Raw genomic sequence first — 7,977 nt, forward strand, 5'->3', positions numbered from 1 at the left:
CAGCTGTCCCAGTGCCTGCAGCATCCCTCCCCAGGGCGTGTGAATATCCATGGGCTGGGATTCCCACCTTATCCATGGGCTGGGACAAATCCCTACCCCATGTGTCAGTGGAGTGGGGCCCAGGCTCTCACAAACCCCTTTTATCCCATCTCTCCCTGTCATTTTCAGGCTTGGAGATGCAATTCCCAGTCCTCCCACTCCCTCTGTTCTGACTCCCAGTTGATGTTTTCCCTCCGAGGTTGTGCTCTCACCAATGCAAACCCTCACAAGTCAGTTTGCAAATATCCCTGCCAGCTCTTAATGACCTGCTAAAAATACCAGGAATGATTCATCTCCTCATCTATGGAAATGGGAATTATTTGCTCTTGGCAGCTCCTGGCCCTGGGCTGGGCTGCTGGAGAACACAAGAATGAGCAGATCAGGGAATGTTGAAGGGGTTTTTCTTCTGGTTCAGGGGAATAAAAACATTTCCTACAAACTCAGGCAGGTTTTCTATGCCATGGGTGATGCCTAAGGAGGTCTCAGGCCTTCTCAAAGCTGCTGTCCCAAATTTGGACAGGGATGTCCAATTTTAATAATGTATTTTTTAGGCAGAAGTATTTAAACAGCAATAATTTTAACCAGGGATATTCCAAACAGTGTTTTTGAGAGCCCTACAAAGGCTCAATATCTTCTAATCTTTTAATAGGGGCTGCTTAAATGCCTTAATAAGAAAATAAGGGCTGTTGAAATCACTTCCTTTTAATTGAAATAATCCCATTGGATTTATTAAAGTGGTTTGGGGTTTAATTCCAAACCTCCCCAGTGCTGCAGGATGTTTGTTGGGAAGGTTTCCCAACGCCTGCCACACAATGAGGTGCAAAATGCCTCAAATCCAGCACTTGCCCAGCTCTCCTGGGGCAGATCAGGGTCCCCAGATCCACGGGTTCCCAAATGGAGCTGTGAAACTTCAGTGGGGCTGGAATTTATTTGGGAATGATTTGGCAGCTGCTGGCTGGAAATAAATCGACTGAAAGAAAGAAATCTGCAGCAGTTTGTGAGTGTCCCCTTAATGAAAACCCGATTATTATACTCAAACAACCATTTGCTCCTGGAGTTTCATCATCTCTGCAGGGATCTGTCACTATAGGACACGAAATAACACAAAGTGCACACACTGCTGTTCTCAGGGTAAAAAGGGAAGTTGATTTCCTGACTCCAACATTTCTAGATTTCCAAAAGTGGCAGTGGATTGGAGGGTGACAGTGCCACCTCTCCAATGACACTGGACAGACCAACAGCCCATCAGCTTTCTTCTATGAAAGAATGCAAAACAATAAATTATTTACAGAAAGTGTGGGAGAAAGTTTGTTACAAGAATATAAACATCAGAAGGCTTAGAAAATCTTCAAAAATCCGAGTGACAGGAATCCATCCCAGGATTTGAGTCTAGGCACTCCTAGGACTGGGGCAAGGTGGATCAAAAAACCCATGGAGCAAGGAATTACAGACAACATCTCCTTTTTTATCACTGGTTATTTTTGTGGTTTAAATCAGAACGTGTCTGGGAATGGGAGGATTTGGGAGAAGGTGCTGAGTTTCCAGAGGGAGCTGGGGCGTCACCTGCAGTTCCTACAGCCAGGAGCTGTTCCAGTGAATGAAAAAGGCTGGAAGAGGAGCCAAGTGCAAACATCCCTTTGAAGCCCTGTTTATTGAAATGTGCTTTTATCGCCGTGCTGAGGAAGGAGAGAGTGGCTGTGTTTAACCGGGGAACAAAAATATTTACGTGACTCCAGAACTTCCCTGGGTCTGGCTCCCGGCACTTGGCAGGAGGTTTCCTGTAGGGTTTGGCACCTTCCCTGATCCCAAAGTGGCACTGTGGGATCTGTGGGCACGCAGTCACTGAGCAGCAGTGCTGGCACTGGCACTGGCACTGTCACCTCAGCCCCTGGTCCCTCTGCACGGCCGGGACACGGCACGGCGGGGAGGGCACAAATCCAACAGGAAAATTGGATTCTGGTCCTGTTCCCGACGGGATGGAGGGGCTGTCCTCAGCCTTTGAGAAAAGAGATGCAGGGGTGAGTGTGGGGGGAGCTGGGAGCGAGGGCTTAATCCGGGAAGGGAAGGTTTGGGAAGGGAAGGTTTGGGAAGGGAAGGTTTGGGAAGGGAAGGTTTGGGAAGGACAGCAATCCCACACTGGAAGGAGAGGCAGCTTTGGGAGTGCAGCGGGACAGGGCAGCTGGGAAGGGCCGGGATGACAGGGTGCCATGCCCAGGGGCGGATCCCGCCTCCAATCCCATTCCCAGAGAGGGCTGTGCCAGGGTAGCGTGGCCGAGCGGTCTAAGGCGCTGGATTAAGGCTCCAGTCCCTGCGGGGGCGTGGGTTCGAATCCCACCGCTGCCAGCTCTGTTTTGGCACCTCAGGGACTTGGGCGAGTTCCACAAGGGGCCCCGGGAATCTCAGGATGTCATCCGTGGGGCAGGGTAGGAATCCATTCATGACTGGATGGGACACTGGGCAGGAATTCCTCCCTGTCAGGGTGGGCAAGAGGTGCCCAGAGCAGCTGTGGCTGCCTTGGATCCCTGGCAGTGCCCAAGGCCAGGCTGGACCATGGGGCTGGAGCACCTGGGGCAGAGGGAGGTGTCCCTGCCATGACAGGGGGGCACTGGGTGGCTTTGAGGTCCCTCCCGGCCATATTATGAAAAGCCACAAACAAAACCCTGATAGTTCCCCTGGGCTCAGGTGGGGTTGTCCCAGGTGTGCCCCACTGGTGACTGTTCTGGGGGGTTGAGACACAGCATTAATTCCCCAAAAATGCGTTTGCAGAGGTGAGCAGGGCCAAGGTGGGAGCTGCTGCTGCTCCTGCCAGCACTGATGGAGCTGTCTCTGCTAAGCCAGGGCTGCTCTGGGCACCAGCCAGGACGTGGTGGGAGGGGGCAGAGGTGAACCAAAGCAGCCTGGCCTCAAACCAGGAGGTCATGGCAAGGAAAGATTAATTTTGTGGTTTGGGAGGAGGAGGAGGAGGAGGAGGATGAACACATCTAACACAGCCCTGGGGCTGGAACCGGGCAGTTTTCATTGCATCATCTCCACAGGCCCTGCACATGAAAGGAAATTATTTGTAAATTATGGAACGGTTTGGGTAGGATCATCTTGTTCTTTAAGGTCCTTCCCAACCCACACCGTTCTATGGCTTTATGGCATTCCGTGGGTCCCAGTTATTTGCTGCTGGATCCAAAACAAAAAGGGAATTTTGTTCTGAATAGCAGGGATCCCGTTTCACTGGCTGCTATTGCTGCAACCACAGTCTGGGGTGATTCTGCTCCAAACCCTGTCCCTGACCTCGGCAGCTGCTCCAAGGGAAGGGAAGGGGAGCAGAGGACACAACCAGGGCTGAAAGTCCTTGTGCAGCTCCTGCCGAGCCCCTCGTGCTGTGGGACAGCAGCCTGCAGGAATCCTGGATTTCCTGGGTTTAATCCAGGAAATCAATCTGAGCACAGAGCTCGGGTCCCCTGCGGACCACACAGCTGGCCAGCATGAAATAAACTGGATGAACAACGGAATAAATGGAATTCCCGAGCTTTGGCATGTTAATGAGCGCTGTGTTAATGAGCCATCCCCCCCGTTAATGAGCCATCCCCCCGTTAATGAGCCATCCCCCGTTAATGAGCCATCCCCCCGTTAATGAGCTGTGCCCCCCATTAATGAGCCGCACCCAGAGAGTCCCTCCGGTGTCACTGTAGGACACCAAACAACACGAGCGCTCACACCGTGCTCTCAAGGTGAAGAAAAAGGGAAGTTTATTTCCTGACTCCAACATTTATAGATTTCCAAAAGTGACAGTGGTTTTGAGGGTGACAGTGCCACCTCTCCAGTGACACTGAGCAAACCAACAGCCCATCAAATTTCTTCTCCTCCATAAAAGAATGCAAAACAATGAGTTATTCACAGAAAGGGTGTGAGAAAGTTTGCTACAAGAATGTAAATATCAGAAGGCTTGGAAAAACTTAAAAAATCAGGGCAACATCAGGAGCAGGAGGAGCTGCGGGAGGGCCACCAGTGCTGGTGTCACACCCGTGTCCCCAGGGGGCTCCTGCGGCCAGGAGGGAGTTCTGGCAATGCCCCAGGAGGGTGCACTCTATGTCCAATGCCCCAGGAGGGTGCACTCTTTATCCCAAGCCCCAGGAAGATGCACTCTTTATCCTGTGCCCCAGGAGGGTGCACTCTTTATCCCGGTGGTTCCTCCTGGCCAAAGCCCCCAGGTCTCATTCCCAGCCCTTCTCCTGCCCAGGCCGGGTGCAGAGGAGCCGCTGGGTCCAGCACCTCCTGCTCCAGGCCATTCCTTTTCCCATCCCATCCTCATTCCCAAATGGAAGAAAATGCTGCTCCTTCTTTCCAGAGTGGCTGAAAAGCAAGAAACTCATTTTCAGCACAACTCGCAGCAAAGATATTAAATATCGACACTAATGAGATCAGCCTGGCTCAGGGCAATATTAATATTAATTGGATTAGGTCGGGTTTAAGAGGAAACCATGTTTAACTTAATGCCTGTAATAAATGAGGAGGAAGGGAGGGGAGGGAAGTTTTCCTCCTTTATTAAAAAAAGCCAGAGCAGGACATAAATATCATTTGAGAGATGCCATTGCAGGGGAGGGACTGCAGGGACCTGCATGGGGACCTCTGAGGTCCCTTCCACCCAAACCATCCCCTGATTCTGTGTCACATGTGGCCAGAAGGAAAGTACCACCCTGTCCCAGCCATGCCCACAGTGCCACAGGCCTGGCACTGAGATCCTGACAGGAATTGTGCTTGCTTGGTTACCCGTGGATTTTATTAACTCTTAGACTTTAAGTAAAGAGAAAACTTTTTAATTTTGGTGGGATTTTTAGGCCAGGTCGAGTCTGTAGTCTGAACAGAGAGATTTAACCCCCCCAAATAAATGTGTAGGGCCATAACTAATGAGGCCATAATTATGTCCTGTTTAATGCCATTATTATCTCATAATAGTGCAAACAGGATGTTCCTGCTCCCCTGGGCAGATTTGCGACAGGAGAAAGATTTAACTCTGCTTTTCTGCATCTTTTCTCTGTCAAAAACCTCCAGGGTAATTCATGCAAATGTCATTGGAGCACCCTGGGCTGTGGAAGTTGTCCCTGCCCCACTGGATGTCCCAAACCTTCCCCACATGGATCCCCAAACCTGTCCCATGTGGGTCACCAAACCTGCCCCATGTGGGTCACCAAACCTGCCCCATGTGGGTGCCCCAAACCTGTCCCAGGTGGTCCCTGCTCTGCTGAGGGTCCCCAAAGGCCACGTGAGGCTTTAGGGTCTGGGTGTTGCTCTGCAGCCTGAGCCCCTCTGTGTGTGGGGCTGGGGGGATCTGCTCTCCTGCCACCACCACTGGACACTCCCAGGGTGTCCCACACGGTGCCACTGTCCCCCAGCCCTGGGCTGGGACAGGGAGGTCCCATAGCCAGGAATTCTGAGCTGGGAGGCCCAGATGGGATGGGATTGTGGATGGAATGGGATTGTGGATGGGATGGGATTGGGGATGGGATGGGATGGGATTGGGGATGGGATGGGATTGTGGATGGGATGGGATAGGATTGTGGATGGGATGGGATAGGATTGTGGATGGGATGGGATGGGATTGTGGATGGGATAGGATTGTGGATGGGATGGGATTGTGGATGGGATGGGATAGGATTGTGGATGGGATGGGATGGGATTGTGGATGGGATGGGATGGGATTGTGGATGGGATTGTGGATGCCGTGCTCTGCTTTCGCCAGGCCTTGTTTGGAAGCAGAGGAGATGCTGGAATGAGGTCCCTGATAACCCAAATCCACGGGAATCCAGCTCCATGGCTGATCCCACCGAGCAGCCTGCTGACCTTCCCCTGGGGCTGGCCTGGAGATTCCTCTGCGCTCCACACCAGCTCTCATGTTTGAAGGATCCTAAAGACCAGGAGAAGGATAAAAGAGATGGAATGAGGGGAGAGACATTCCTGCCGTGCCCCAAATAATTCCCGTGCTCCTCAGAGCTCCTCAGGGCTCCTCCTCTCCTGCTGAGGGCCACTGCATGTTCCTGCAGGCATTTCTTGTGCCAGGGAGCAATAATGGATATTTATGGGCTGCCCACTTGTGCTCACGTCTCCCAGCTGGGATGACGCCGCTCACTGGGGACGGCGTGTGCCCCAAATCCAGGGGAACTGCTCAGGAATTCCGGGCTCCCGGGGCTGACCAGGCCAAGCCATGAATTAAATCCCACCTTGGCTTAGGCCTGGCTCAGGGGGAGGGATTAAAGGGCGAGGTTTGGAGGTGTCATCCTGCACTGATGGATGTTGTGGCTCAGGCTGTTTTATCCCAGCATCATGGAATGTCCTGGTGGAAGAGACTCCCAGGGATCACCGATCCAACTCCTGCCCTGCACAGACACCCCAGACTCCCCTTTGTGCCTGGGAGTGTTTTATGCTGTGTTTTTCCCTGGTTTTCATCCCCCACTGCACCTCCCCTCCACAGGAAAGAATTTGCTCTACCCTGAATTCCTGCTGTTCCACTGCTCCAAGGAGCTGTTATTCATCAAATTCCCTGCTTAAAGAGCTGTTTCACATCTCTAATTTATATCATTTCCATTCCCCTGAAAAACACTCCTTAAATCCCATCCCATTCCACCCCTGCCGTGGCAGGGACACCTCCCACTGTCCCAGTGTCCAGCCTTGCCCCTCCTGGTTCCTGGGAGGGCACCCTGTGCCAGGGCCTGCCCACCCTGCCAGGACCAATTCCCAATTCCCAATTCCCAATGTCCCATCCATCCCTTCCCTTTGGCAGTGGCAGCCATTCCCTGTGTCCTGTCCCTCCATCCTTGTCCCCAGTCCCTCTGCAGCTCTCCTGGAGCCCCTTCAGGCCCTGCCAGGGGCTCTGAGCTCTGCCTGGATCCTTCTCCTCTCCAGGGGAGCACCCCCAGGTGTCCCAGCCTGGCTCCAGAGCCTCCTCTGGACTGATTTAAGGTGTTTTTTTTTTTTTTTTTTAATTAAAAGATAAAGCACTTGCAGTAAAGCACTTTCCACTTCAGGGTGTTTATTTGATCAATATTGAGCAAATATTGGCACCCTCTCAGCTGAATTTGTTTAACAAAGGGAAGGAGCCTCGTGGGCATGGCTCAGGAGCCTCATTAAGGAGGAACCTCATTAAGGGTGATTCTCTTTGAAGGTGATCTGCATCACAGGTGATTCTCATTAAAGGTGATCCTCATCACAGGTGTTCCTTGTTAATGAGGAGCACATTTGGGGGGTTTCTGTTAATGAGGAGCACATGATGAGGGGTTTTGGGGGGTGTCTGTTAATAAGGAGCACATGGTGAGGGGTTTTAGGGGGTTTCTGTTAATGAGGAGCACATGATGAGGGGTTTTGGGGGGTATCTGTTAATAAGGAGCACATGATGAGGGGTTTTAGGGGGTTTCTGTTAATAAGGAGCACATGATGAGGGGTTTTGGGGGGTGTCTGTTAATAAGGAGCACATGATGAGGGGTTTTAGGGGGTTTCTGTTAATGAGGAGCACATGATGAGGGGTTTTGGGGGGTGTCTGTTAATAAGGAGCACATGGTGAGGGGTTTTAGGGGGTTTCTGTTAATGAGGAGCACATGATGAGGGGTTTTGGGGGGTATCTGTTAATGAGGAGCACATGATGAGGGGTTTTGGGGTGGGCTCTGAGCCCCCAGGACAGGGATGGGGGCACTGGGGTGATGCCCTGAGGGTCAGGATGCCCCTGGGCGCATTGGCTGCCCCCAGTGCCCTCTGGCAGCGCTGTCCCTGCCCCTCTGTGCCCCCTCCAGTGCCAGGAACCTCCTGGATCCAGGCTTGCATCCCTCTCCCGGCCCTGCTGGCTCCTCTCGGTTTGTTTCTGTTTCTCAGTTTATCTTGCAGTTCCTATCTGTGTGCAGTCTGTGTGCCAATTTTCCTCCGCAGGGCACAGATTTTCCATTCCCAGCTCTGTCCTGG

The 7,977-nt window shown here is 52.3% G+C and overlaps 1 non-coding gene across 1 annotated transcript; it reads left to right on the forward strand.

The window, feature by feature from the left end:
* Positions 1–2,300: 2,300 nt before the first annotated feature.
* Positions 2,301–2,382, forward strand: TRNAL-AAG (transfer RNA leucine (anticodon AAG)). Its single transcript has one exon. It is a non-coding gene; the product is annotated as a tRNA-Leu (tRNA).
* Positions 2,383–7,977: the final 5,595 nt, after the last annotated feature.

This window comes from Molothrus ater, chromosome 9, assembly GCF_012460135.2.
Source record: "Molothrus ater isolate BHLD 08-10-18 breed brown headed cowbird chromosome 9, BPBGC_Mater_1.1, whole genome shotgun sequence".
Lineage (NCBI taxonomy): Eukaryota > Metazoa > Chordata > Aves > Passeriformes > Icteridae > Molothrus > Molothrus ater.